Source organism: Bubalus kerabau, chromosome 3 (assembly GCF_029407905.1).
Source record: "Bubalus kerabau isolate K-KA32 ecotype Philippines breed swamp buffalo chromosome 3, PCC_UOA_SB_1v2, whole genome shotgun sequence".
NCBI lineage: Eukaryota > Metazoa > Chordata > Mammalia > Artiodactyla > Bovidae > Bubalus > Bubalus kerabau.
In genome coordinates, this window is record NC_073626.1 from 95,941,859 (window position 1) to 95,955,632 (window position 13,774).

Here is a 13,774-nt window from a genome sequence, read left to right on the forward strand (position 1 = left end):
TGGATTCATGTTGATATATGGCAAAACCAAAACAATATTGTAAAGTAATTAGCCTCCAATTAAAATAAATAAATTTAAAATTTTAAAAAATTGCATAAAATATAATAGCAATTTCACTGGAGAATATATATCCAATATAAATGCATGTAAATATGCAGCAATAAAAATTTAAAAGAATGTTCACAGCAGCATTATTCATAATTCCCCAAACCTAGAAACAGCTCAAATGTGCATCAACAGCATATTCTGAATATTTTTATATTCTGAGTATTTTTATACAATGAAATATGAGGTAGCAATGAGAATTGATGAACCATAACAAATAGTAATAAAACTTAGAAATACATGTTCAGGAAAGGAAACCAAACACAAAAGACTACATATTGTATGTAGGTACATGCTGTCACTTCAGTCGTGTCCGACTCTGTGTGACCCCATAGACGGCAGCCCACCAGACTCCCCCATCCCTGGGATTCTCCAGGCAAGACCATTGGAGTGGGTTGCCATTTCCTTCTCCAATGCATGAAAGTGAAAAGTGAAAGTGAAGTCGCTCAGCCGTGTCTGACTCTTTGTGACCCCATGTACTGCAGCCTACCAGGCTCCTCCATCCATGGGATTTTCCAGACAAGAGTACTGGAGTGGGGTGTCATTGCCTTCTCCGATGTAGGTACATAACTCATGCTAAATTAAAATTCTTTATTAGGGACCATAATGAAAGGTTGGCTTCACTGGTGGCTCAGTGGTAAAGAATCCACCTGCCAATGAAAGAAACATGGATTTAATCCGTGGGTTGTTGTGGCGGATTCATTTTGATATCTGGCAAAACTAATACAGTTATGTAAAGTTTAAAAATAAAATAAAATTAAAAAAAAAATAATAATAATCCCTGGGTTGGGAAGATCACTTGGAGAAGGAAATGGCAACTCCCACCAGTAGTCTTGCCTGGAGAATTCCAAAGACAGAGGAGTCTGGCAGGCTATAGTCTGTGGAGTTGCAAAAGAGGTGGATGGGACTTAGTGACTAAACAATAACAACAATGAAAGGTTAAAACTATCATGCAAAGCAAGGAAATAATTACTGCAAAAGTTACAAAACTGTTATTTGTCAGGCAATTGATGGAAAACAGGTTAATGTTCAGGAGCAGAAAAAGCAGTTTCTGGAATGCAGAAAATGTCTTATCTCTTGATCTGTATGATGGAAGCATGGGTCTTTGCTTATAAAAGCTATTGTTTTCTATGCTTAATATATAAAAATTCACAGCAAAAAAATTTTAAAGTAGCAATAATTCTGTAATTAAAGTTTATAAATTGAAAATATACAATTGAGCCTTGATCAAAATGGGTTTGAACTATATATAAATTACATAGACTTTTAAAAATAAATATAGTACTTGTATTTTCATTTCATAGATTTTTAAATTAACTAAGTATGGAAAACAGTTTGTATTCCATCAGAAATCATAGTACATAAAATTAAAAGAATCAGTGTTTGAGTCCTGATTGTTAATACAAACTGTTTAAAGTTCCTGCCTTTGGTTGAATCATTTATCAAGTCCTTTATTTTTAAGGCAGATTTGCAACTCCATGGGAATGGACACATCTAACTTCCCTTGCATGGTGTTCAAGGGTCAACTGTATATGAGATAAAGTTCAATGAACATAACTAACGTCTACTGAGAATTTACTCTGGTAGGAGCCACTGTAAGTACCTTATCTTATTAATCTTTACATATTCCGAAGGCATTAGTGCCACATTTCAGGGGTGCAAAGACTGAGGCAGAGAGAGCTTATGTAGTTTACACGAGTCACACAGTTCAAGGCCTCATTTTAAGATCTGAACCCGTGCACTGGTATGGTTCTGGAGTCCATATGCTCTTAAGTAGTGCATTATGCCACTTCTCCAATACAGAAAAAGAGAGATACTCCCTATACTGGGTGTTAGTTTTTCCTCTTGTCAAAATTATTGTTTAGTATGATTGGTAAACTAAGTCTGAAATACTGATTTGATGGGCTCAAGATACTAAATCTTTAATTCAGCACTTGATCCTTGTTTCATTTCAAGCTCTGTTAAGGAAGGAAGACAAATCACATTAAGATGACATATTTACTATTCTAATTTATAATTGAACAATATCATAAATTACACTGTTCTTGTTGCCCAGCATAGAAGTGAAAATGTACATAAGATTCATCACTCTCCATAGGGAAATTCTTCCCCAAAGGTCAGAATATTTTTCTCCCTACCAAAGACTTAACTAAACAAAAGGTAAACTCTTAAAAAAAAAAAATCTGTTTCTTTGACTGTTGGTAATGTCACTTTCCAATTCAATCTGGAAATCTCGGTTATTTTTTAGAGGAATGATGTAGAGTGGTTAACTGCAGATCCTCTGGAGTTTGACTGGGTAGGCTCAAGTGCCAGCCTTGCTATTTTCTAATTATCTGACCTGGGACAATTTACTTAGATTCTGCCTTAGTTTCTACTGTGCAAATGGGGAAGACATTAGTGTCTCTCATTCACAGTTGTTTGAAGTTTAAGTTAAATAATAAATACATCATTCAAAACAAAGCCTGCCTACGTACATGCTCAGTTGCTGTAGTCATGGCTGATTTTTTTCAACTCTATAGACTGTAGCTCACTAGGCTCCTCTGTCCATGGGATTTCCCAGGCAAGAATATTGGATTGTGTTGCCATTTCCTTCTCCAGTGGATGGTCCCGACTCAGGGATAAAACCACGTTTCCTGCATTGGCAGGTGGGTTTTTTTTGTTGTTGTTGTTGTTGTTTTTTAACCATTGAGTCATTGGGGAAGCCCAAAATAGAGACTAGTACACAGCAAATGCTATTCAAGTGTTAACTACTATTATTACTCCCTGACCCTATGTCCTTTAAAACCTCACCCACATCTATTCCTTTCTCTCCATTCCCACTGCTACAACCTTGGTCTCACCCTCATCTTGTTCTTCTTATAGTGCTACATATTTCTGCAAATTGTTCTTCCGACTACAACTGGAATCCATCTTGAAGAGAACACCAGATTAATATTCAAATAAGAAACTTTTATTCACATGATTGGCCTTATGAAATAGTCTCTTTGTTTTGTCAATTGCCTACTAATTAGACTCAACTTTCTAATTCCAATGATCAGTATTTCCTACCAATGTGCTTCAGCCTCTTTTTCCAATGTTATCTGTTTTCAGTTCAAGACAAAAAAATTATTCTGTTGTCAAACTAATTAATTAGCCATTCAATGAATGTGAAACATGCCTTTTCACACCCAATCCTGGATATACTACTGCCTTGACTTCTCTGTTAGTATTGTCCACCTGCATAAATATCTATAACAATCTCCAGGGTGAAATCTTGAACCAGTGCAGTTTAGAATTGTATCTCCTTTCTTAAATCTCCTTCATTTTAAATATATATATATATATATATATATATATGTTTATATAACCTTTCTGATTATTCCTCAAATTATTTGAAATGACTTTATTAATTTGACTAATTTAGACTATTTTGATGATATTGTATCTTAATACCACATCCTTTGCTTTCTTTATGCCTGGGTATATCTTATTTCCTCAAATTACAAACAGAATTTTCTTGAAAGTCATTTTTTGTCTCCTCCTTGAAGGCACGAAATTAAAAGATGCTTGCTCCTTGAAAGAAAAGCTATGACCAACCTAAACAGCATATTATAAAGCAGAGACATTACTTTGCCAACAAAGGTCTGTCTACTCAAAGCTATGGTTTTTCCATTAGTCATGTATGGATGTGAGAGTTGGACCATAAAGAAAACTGAGCACTAAAGAATTGATACTTTTGAACTGTGGAGTTGGAGAAGACTCTTGAGAGTCCCTTGGACTGCAAGGAGATCAAACCACTCAATCCAAAAGGAAATCAGTCCTGAATATTCATTGGAAGGACTGATACTAAAACTCCAATACTTTGGCCACCTGATGTGAAGAACTGACTCATTTGAAAAGACCCTGATGATGGGAAAGATTGAAGGCAGGAGGAGATGGGGATGACTAAAGGATGAGATGGTTGGATCGCATCATCAACTCGATGGACATGAGTTTGAGTAAGCTCCAGGAGTTGGTGATGGACTGGGAAGCCTGGCCTGCTGCAGTCCATGGGGTTGCAAAGAGTCAGATACGACTGAATGACTAAACTGATACTCAACAAGCACCTACTCTTGTAACCAACACAGTGCCTCTCATATTATAGTAGCATGTGACAAGTATTTATTGAATTAAATGAAATAAAAATACTAAATGTGAACACTAGCTTTGTCTTTCAGAGACCAATTCTGGAAAACAAAAGTAGACATATTCTCTCAATCCTTTGCTCAAAACCAAGATGAGTATGAGAACAACCAAAGACCTGACTCAATCATTTTTAGAGTACAAATATTTTGTATACTAAGAAGCTTGAAAATATCCCTCAGGTAAAACACTGCTAATGGTTCATTTCAAGAGGTGATGTGTTAAAGGCACTGAGATTGGTAGATGACTAAAATGGCAAAAGATGAAGATCACTAATGAGTGAAAGGGAATCAGTGTGGCTGGTGTGTTGTAAAGGATGTGCCTGAGCTCAGACACACCTGAAAATGATAAATAGCGAGGAGGATTAAGTCAAGATGGACTTTCCAATTTGAACCTCTCTGCATTGTATGAAGTGGCTGAAGAACTGCAAGAAAAGGGTGTGGCCAGTAACTTCAATTCTAAGAAGTAAGATTAACAGAAGCATAAAATAGGTCTATAGCCTTAGGGAAGAAACTTTTTTTCCCCCCAAGATTTCTTTACTCAAACAGCATTTTTTCAAGGCAGCTTTGGGTTGCTGAGTGGTCCTACCAACATTTAGTATAAGGCAATTGTTATTTGTTTAGTTGAAATTCAATCATCAGCTACTTATTTACTAAAGAATTAATATCTATGATCTGAGGTTGAAGAGTAAGGTTTTTATGCAAATAAAGAAAGACCAGTCACTGAATTTTAGTGCTTAATATTGGATTAAGAGGATAAAGAAAAAAAGCTATAGCATTAGATCAACCTCTTAAAAAAAACAGAAGATTCAAATAGACATTTTTTCAAAGAAGACATAGAGATGGTAAAGAAACACATGAATGGATGCTCAACATCACTAATCATCAGGAAAATACTAGTCAAAACAACAATGAGGTATCATCTCACACATATTAGAATGGCTACTATCAAAAAGACAAGAAATAATAAATGCCGGCAAGAATTTGGAAAAAAGGAAACCCACATACACTGTTGGTGAAAATGTAGATTCGTGCAGCCACTGTGGAAAATAGCATGGAAGATTATTAAAAAATTACAAACAGTAATACCACATGCTCCAGCAATTCCATTTCAGGGTATTTATCAAAGAAACTTCTAACTTAAAAAGATATATGCAGCCCCACAATCACTGCAGCTTTATTTACAATGGTCAAGATATGAAAACAACACAAGTATCCACTAATGAGTGAATGGATAGAGAAGATGTGGTGTATATGTGATGCATATGTGTATATGTATATATACATGCCATATATGTGGAATACTATTTGGCCATGAAAAAGAATGAAATATATGCAATAGCATGAACAGACCTTGAGGGTATTATGCTAAGTGAAATAAGTCAGGCAGAGAAAGATAAATACCATATCATTTCATTTACATGTGTGATTTTAAAACAAACAACCCAAGTTCATAGATACTGAGAACCAATTGGTGATTGCCAGAAGAGAAGATGAGGGGTGGGAGAAACAGGTGATAAGGATCAAAAGTATAAACATCCAGCTCTAAAATGAAAACGTCATGGGAATGTGATGTACAGCATGGTGACTGTAATTAACAAAATTATAGCATATTTGAAACTTGCTAAGAGAATAAATCTTAAAAGTCCTTATCACAGGAAAAAAAAATTTATAAGGATATATAGCGATAGAAGTTAACTAAACTTACTGTGGTGATCTTTTGCAATATATACAAATATTGAATCATATTGTACACCTGAAACAGATACAATGTTTATGCCAATTATGCTTCCATAAAACAAACTAGATCAGGGCTACCCTAGTGGATCAGTGGTAAGAATCCACCTGCCAATGCAAGAGACATGGGTTCAATATCTGGTCTGGGAAGATCCTACATGTCACAGGACCACAACTCCAGACCCTGTGCTCTAGAGCCCAGGAGCTACAACTACTGAGCCTGCGGGTCACAACTACTGAAGTCTGTGCATCTTAGAGTCCCCACTCTGCAGCAAGAGAAGCCACTGCAGTGAGAAGCCTGCTCACTGCAACTAAAGAGCAGCCCCTGCTACCGCAACCAGAGAAAAGCCCTTGCTTTTTGTCGACCCAACACAGCCAATACGAATAAATAAATAAATTTATATTACAAAATTAGATCAACCTCAAGCTTTGCTCCCATGAATGATAGATTTAAACTTTCTGTGCTGCATTTCCCTTGTATGAAGAATGGAGGTAATAACATACCTACCTCATTATATTATTGCTTAGATTAACTGAGATATTGAATGTAAGGTACAAGGGATAGAATCGATACTTAATATGGATTTTTTTTCTTGCCCATAGCTCTTCAATTTCCATGAATTTTTTTAAAAAAACATTGGATGAAAATTTTCCCAATTATTTGACAATCGTTTTAACAATTTTCTTTATCTGTATCTATAAGTTTGCCTGGCCTCCTTCAAAACAAGCATTTAAGATTCCATAAACACAAAACTCCCCACCTCTCATATTCAAAGAGTGCACAAACACACTTTGGGCCTAGATTTGCAACCATCACAGAATAGGCCATACATTCTGTTTGACTAAATAGTTTGCTTCTTCACTAAAAGTTCAAAGGAGGAAAAGTAGCTACTAAAAGCATCTTGATTTGTGTATGAAGAAGGCTAAAGTTTCGTTTCCTTCTGAGCACGTCAACTGACAGTATTCACTGAGTAAATTTGTTCTATATTTTATATGACATAATCATGAAGTTAAGATGCTTATTAACATACATACTTGAAATATCCAAATGAATCAGTCCAAATGTAATAACCATGTACATTTATTGATCATTAACTATGCAGTAGGAACTGTGCTATAGTTTACATGTATAAACTCACCATAAATTAGGTAGTTCCTAATTTTTACCAGAGATCAAATTGCCAACATCCGCTGGATCATCAAAAAAGCAAGAGAGTTCCAGAAAAACATCTATTTCTGCTTTATTGATTATGCCAAAGCCTTTGACTATGTGGATCACAATAAACTGTGGAAAATTCTGAAAGAGATGGGCATACCAGACCACCTGACCTGCCTCTTGAGAAACCTATACACAGGCCAGGAAGCAACAGTTAGAACTGGACATGGAACAACAGACTGGTTCCAAATAGGAAAAGGAGTACATCAAGGCTGTATATTGTCACTCTGCTTATTTAACTTATACACAGAGTACATCTAGAGAAACACTGGGCTGGAGGAAGCACAAGCTGGAATCAAGATTGCCGGGAGAAATATCAATAACCTCAGATATGCAGATGACACCACTCTTATGGCAGAAAGTGAAGAGGAACTAAAAAGCCTCTTGATGAAAATGAATCAAGATTGCTGGGAGAAATATCAATAACCTCAGATATGCAGATGACACCACTCTTATGGCAGAAAGTGAAGAGGAACTAAAAAGCCTCTTGATGAAAATGAAAGAGGAGAGTGAAGAAGTTGGCTTAAAGCTCAACATTCAGAAAACTAAGATCATGGCATCTGATCCCATCACTTAATGGGAAATATGGGGAAACAGTGGAAACAGTGTCAGACTTTATTTTTTGGGGCTCCAAAATCACTGCAGATGGTGATTGCACTAATGAAATTAACAGACACTTACTCCTTGGAAGGAAAGTTATGACCAACCTAGATAGCATATTCAAAAGCAGAGACATTACTTTGCAACAAAGGTCCGTCTAGTCAAGGCTATGGGTTTTCCTGTGGTCATGTATGGTTGTGAGAGTTGGACTGTGAAGAAAGCTGGGTGCTGAAGAATTGATGCTTTTGAACTGTGGTGTTGGAGAAGACTCTTGAGAGTCCCTTGGACTGCAAGGAGATCCAACCAGTCTATCCTAAAGGAGATCAGCCCTGGATGTTCATTGGAAGGACTGATGCTAAAGCTGAAATTCCAATAGTTTGGCCACCTCATGTGAAGAGTTGACTCATTGGAAAAGACCCTGATGCTGGGAGGGATTGAGGGCATGAGGAGAAGGGGATGACAGAGGATGAGATGCCTGGATGGCATCACTGACTCAATGCACATATGTTTGAGTGAACTCCGGGAGCTGGTGATGGACAGAGAGGCCTGGCGAGCTGCAAATCATAGGGTCACAGAGTCGGACACGCCTAAGCATCTGAACTGAACTGAACTGAATTTTTACCCATTTTAAAGATACATTAAGTAATTTATTCAAAGTCACACAGCTGAAACACTGAATAAGTGATAAACCCAGAATTTAAACCCAGGTGGTCTGAATCCAAAGTCAAAATTCTTAAAACACTACACTATGCCACCTTTTTGAAAAAGTAGTTATACTGCAAAACAACATATATATATCCATGTGGCCATTATTGTCTCTCCATTTTTTCGAAATTTTATTTTGAATCGTACGCCAGATTATCCCAGTTCATCAAACAAGGAATTTGAGCTCACAGAGGCTAGGACTCTATGATCTTATGCTTCTTTTCAACTCTAAAATAATAATATAAGAGCACTCGTGTTTTTTTCTCAGTATATGAAATAGGACTTTCAGAGAGCTTCAGAAGTCTAATTCTGAACACTTTTCATCAAAGAATAATTTAAATGATTTATAAACTTCCTTTCAGAATCAAGTTATTTTCACTTATTTCCTACTAGTTAAAGGAATCTAAGTCAGGAATTGGAAGCATTATTTGGAATGGAAGTAATGACATGATAGATAATAAAGAAAATAAAAATCTGTAACACTTCTGTGATATTGCTTACACAAAACAAAAATCCAAAGAAATAATTAGAAAATATTTGTATTCTTAAATATTCAGACTCTTAACTAAAATTAATTTTACTTTTTCTAAGTTATTGGTGAAGGTAATATTTTTTGAAAAGCCTGTGTTTTCATCAAAGCCAATGACTTCACTTTGAATAGATACTGGGCAGGTATTAAAACATCTTGGATCTCAATTTTCTCATTTATAAAATGGGAATAAGAATAGTGATCTTTAAATATTTGGGGAAGAATTAAGACAAAATACATAAACTGCCTGATACAAGCCAACCTTAATCCTCAGAAAATCCAAATATTTAATGCAACAGCAATTGCAATTTCCATAGCAACACTGGCTAATAACACTAATTTTTTTCTACATGCTTCTCAACTTATGATTAAAAGGAAAAAGAATCACTTAAATAATAAGTGATAAAAATTATGTACCAGTTATGTACATAGAACAAAAGTAAAATCAATCATCAGAAATCATGAAATTATGCAACTTAATTGAGACTAGCAAATAGCTCAAATTTTTCTCTTTTACATACATTTTTCCTCAGTATTCACAAATATCAAGAACTGTAAATAGAAATGTATTCTTTTATGACTGTGTGCCAAATTTATTCAGCATGACTGCAATTGAGTGGAAAAATAAAAATACATATTACTTACTGTATGTGGCACTTGGCAATTTCAGAATGATTTGCAAACATTCATCCTCAGAATACTCCTACAAAATGCATCTGTGAAAAGAAAGAAATACAGAACAGTAAGCAATTTGCCAAGGTCACAGAAACTCTAATCCAGACCGACACTCATTCAGACATCACATATTTTAACATACTGAAATAAGGTTTTGCAAACTATAGATTATACATCTAGCATATTATAGTAGGCTGATGAACAGAAATGTTCCCAACTATATGCAACTCTTCCTACACATCAGTCAAGTAGGACACTTTTGAGATGAATCTGCATGTGGACTGTCAAAATCCGTGTAAGAAACACAGGCCCCCAGAATGAGGCAGAATAACGTAAGAGCAATTCAAAAATATGAGATATTTGTAAGCGAATTTAGTTGGAGTTTTTAGGTGGTTGTTACATAATTCAACTTTTGAAAATGTATTTCTGTCTAATACATGAAAATCCCTGAGTCAGAGGAGAATTTTGCTTGATTTATTCCGAGAATCACACTGATTCACTTTGTAAATATGCTTCAATTCTAATTGAAAACTATGTACTGAGAAAAGCACAGACATGCCACTTGCACACCTCACAAAAATAAACAAACATTTATTTCTTTTTTTTTTCAGAAAGCCAATTATAAGGAGAAAGTTATTTAATCAGATTTTATTAATTAACGTGTTTGTTTAACGAAAGATGTATGGGAAAACACAGTAATTTCGAAGTACAAAATATTTCAAAACTTAAGTGAATTTTATGCTTCTGGGTATGCTGTTTTGTTTTATAAAAGAACTGTGCAAATGAAATAAAACAAAACACAACTTAATGATAATTAAAGTAACCCTTCAAAGTACAATGTGTTGTTTCCGACAGTTCAAACACATTATAGACAATACAAATAAAAATTAAGTAGCAAGCATCTTTAGAGAGACATTAGTTCTTAGCAGCTAGTAGAATTTCTGCCCAGAGATTTGGTGCTTTGTAGGAGGAAGCAGAAACACTGGCTTAGCAAATCAACAGTTCAACAAGCAGAACAGGCATTATAAGTAGAACATCTAATTAATCGATCTTCTAGTGTGTGAAAGACAAGAGGATGGCACTGGCCTCTGCCTTGCACAGGAACGAATGATTGTACTAATGCTCAACAGGGAGCTTCTCAAATAAGATGAAACTAGAGATAGTTCAAAAGATGCTTTTGAACTGTGGTGTTGGAGAAGACTCTTGAGAGTCCCTTGGACTGCAAGGAGATCCAACCAGTCCATTCTGAAGGAGATCAGCCCTGGGATTTCTTTGGAAGGAATGATGCTAAAGCTGAAACGCCAGTACTTTGGCCACCTCATGCGAAGAGTTGACTCATTGGAAAAGACTCTGCTGCTGGGAGGGATTGGGGGCAGGAGGAGAAGGGGACGGCAGAGGATGAGATGGCTGGATGGCATCACTGACTCAATGGACATGAGTCTCAGTTGGTGATGGACAGGGAGCCTGGTGTGCTGTGATTCATGGGGTCGCAAAGAGTCAGACATAACTGAGTGACTGAACTGAACTGAACTGAACTGAGAGATAGTTACTGAGTTCATAGGTAAATGTCAAAAGTAAATCAAGAAATTTTATGAAACCCTGTATATTTATAAATTTCATTTTTCTAAGTTTAAAACTCAGAGTTTAAATAGAAGAGACTAATACAAACTCCCATTGACATATTGTTTCAATAGAATTACAAAGTTATAACAACTGGCAGATTTGTGTATTCCTTCATGCTGTAGCATAGTCATCCTCCTAGGCAAGAAAATTCAAACTAACCTTAATCCCATGACTTGCCCAATTTGACACAGCTAAGAAGCAGTGATCCTGGGCGTAGAGCCAGCCACTTTCAACCTCAATTTCTTCTCACTACAACACCTACTAGTCCCTACACCTCATGCAGGGCAGAAGCTGCAAACTGGGGCATAACAACCAAAACTGGTGTACCGCAATTTTTTTAAAATTTCTACACCATGATTTTAAAATATTAAAAAATGTTCAAAAGCAAGCAATTTCTCATGAGTCCTAATTTCTATATTTTTTTTGAAAGAGCAAATATATCTTAAGTCTGGGTTCACAGCTTCCAGAGAGCAGAAAAATGATTGCTGTTCTCGCATGAGACATGCCTCCTGCACTCATCTAATTCCTAATTTGCAAACTCTCTCCTACTCTGCAATTTTCAAGCATCAGAATGTTTTACTCCTGATCCAAACCCCCCTTACCTACCAACTATGATCAGATCTCTTTGCAGTGAAACTGAAAGAATGACATTAAGTATGTTCCAAGAGCATATTTCATTAGTTTAAGTGACTGTTTCTAACTACATTTCACGATATTATCATAATCAGATGTTATTGATTAGATACCTTATTTCTACCTACATATACATTTTTAAAAGTCAGGTATTTAAATACATAGCTGATAATTCTTAAATCTAAAGGAGAAATTTTTAAAATACAATTGGCTGGTACATAATCATAAGTTTCAATCATCTCAAATCATAATTTTTTTGTTTACAGTGGACACATTTTTCAGAGAGACAACTCCTGGGTTGAGAGGTGTGCTATTCAATAAAATAATTATAATAATAAAGAAAAAAGCCTTCAATTTAAATAATCTAGGTTAAGAGAACGATGACCGCTAAAGGTAAAGCAATGCAGTCCACAAAGTCTGGTTACATCATGGCATATGGCAAATAACTTAAAATACCAATATGTTTTGTGGAATGCTTAAAAAATATGGGCCTGGAATTTGAGGTAGTTGTGGTAATAATAGCCACCTAAATCTGAAACTTTCCACACATACTGTAAAATATATAGCCAACAAAAACAAGTAAAAACACACAAATTCTAGGCCTTCAGCATAACTAGAAGTTGGAGGACAATAAAAATGTCAGATTACCAGTAAACAAAATTAAACACCAATTTCTAACAGAAGTATCTTTCAAGCTGCATTACAGTGATCTAAAGGGTCTAGAAACTGAGGGAGAGAGGCAAAGAAAACAAAGGTCCTAAGAGTGACATAAAATTCACCAGCTGAAAGTCCACTGAAACTCTGATAGTGTTGAAAAACTATCCTGACATATTAGAACACAAAGATAGGGAGAATATTTAAAAAGATACAGAATTCAAGGTGATGCCTATTTTTGTTTGTTTTTTCCTCAGGGAGGATTAAGGCATTTTGAAATGGTGGGGCTGGGATTTTCCTGGCGGTCCAGTCACTAATACACCACGCTTCCACTGCAGGGGGCATGCATTTGATCACTGGTGAGGGAACTAAAATCCCACATGCCATGTGCAGAGCAGCCAAAAAAATAGAAAAAAATAAATGATAGGGCTATTTCAAAAGGACCCTAGCCTCAGCTTAAAGAAATTCTCACAAGTCAAATCTGGGAAGTTGGAAAACCAGAATAAATAATTATCATAAAGAATTAAACTTCATTATAGAATATAAATTATAAATAAAATACATGAATAAAGTATATAAGGGAGAATTGGAAAACTCTTTCCTTGCACAGAATACACCTTAGAGTTAGAAAATCAACATTAAACACATATTATTAATATTATTATAATTAACTGATTAAGTCAGGAAAATATCTCTGGATTAGCACTTGTAGGTGAAAGGGTGTTGACAAACAGGATATTTCCATAGTCTTAAAGTATCTTCCCCCAAATCACTTATTAATTACAATAGAGAAAACAGTAACCTTCAATGGAGAAACAAGACCACCTTAAATAAATGATCAAGGAAAAATCATCAAAATGGAACAAACCCACAAAACAAGTCTTCAAGTATGATGCACTTGAGAAGGACACAACGTGATTTCTGTGGTATGTCTGCCAAAAATGTGCAAACTGAATCAATCATTAGGAAATATCAGGCCAATGCAAACTGACGAAAGTCTAAAAATATCTGACCTGAACTCATCAAAGTCATTAAAAACTGAAGTTTAAAAAAGACATAACAACCAAATACACGTGTGATCCTAGAGGTTCTGTGAGTTATTAATACGTGACAGCATTTTGCTAAAATGATATTCTT

At 35.5% G+C, this 13,774-nt stretch overlaps 1 protein-coding gene across 9 annotated transcripts in view; it reads right to left on the reverse strand.

Moving 5' to 3' along the window:
* GALNT13 (polypeptide N-acetylgalactosaminyltransferase 13) overlaps positions 1-13,774 on the reverse strand; it is a 952,843-nt gene that overhangs the window by 621,883 nt on the left and 317,186 nt on the right. For all 9 annotated transcript variants that reach the window (XM_055572535.1, XM_055572540.1, XM_055572532.1 and 6 more), the window contains one exon: positions 9,698-9,768. The gene's annotated coding sequence lies outside the window, so the exon portion shown is untranslated. The remainder of the gene's footprint in view (positions 1-9,697; positions 9,769-13,774) is intronic.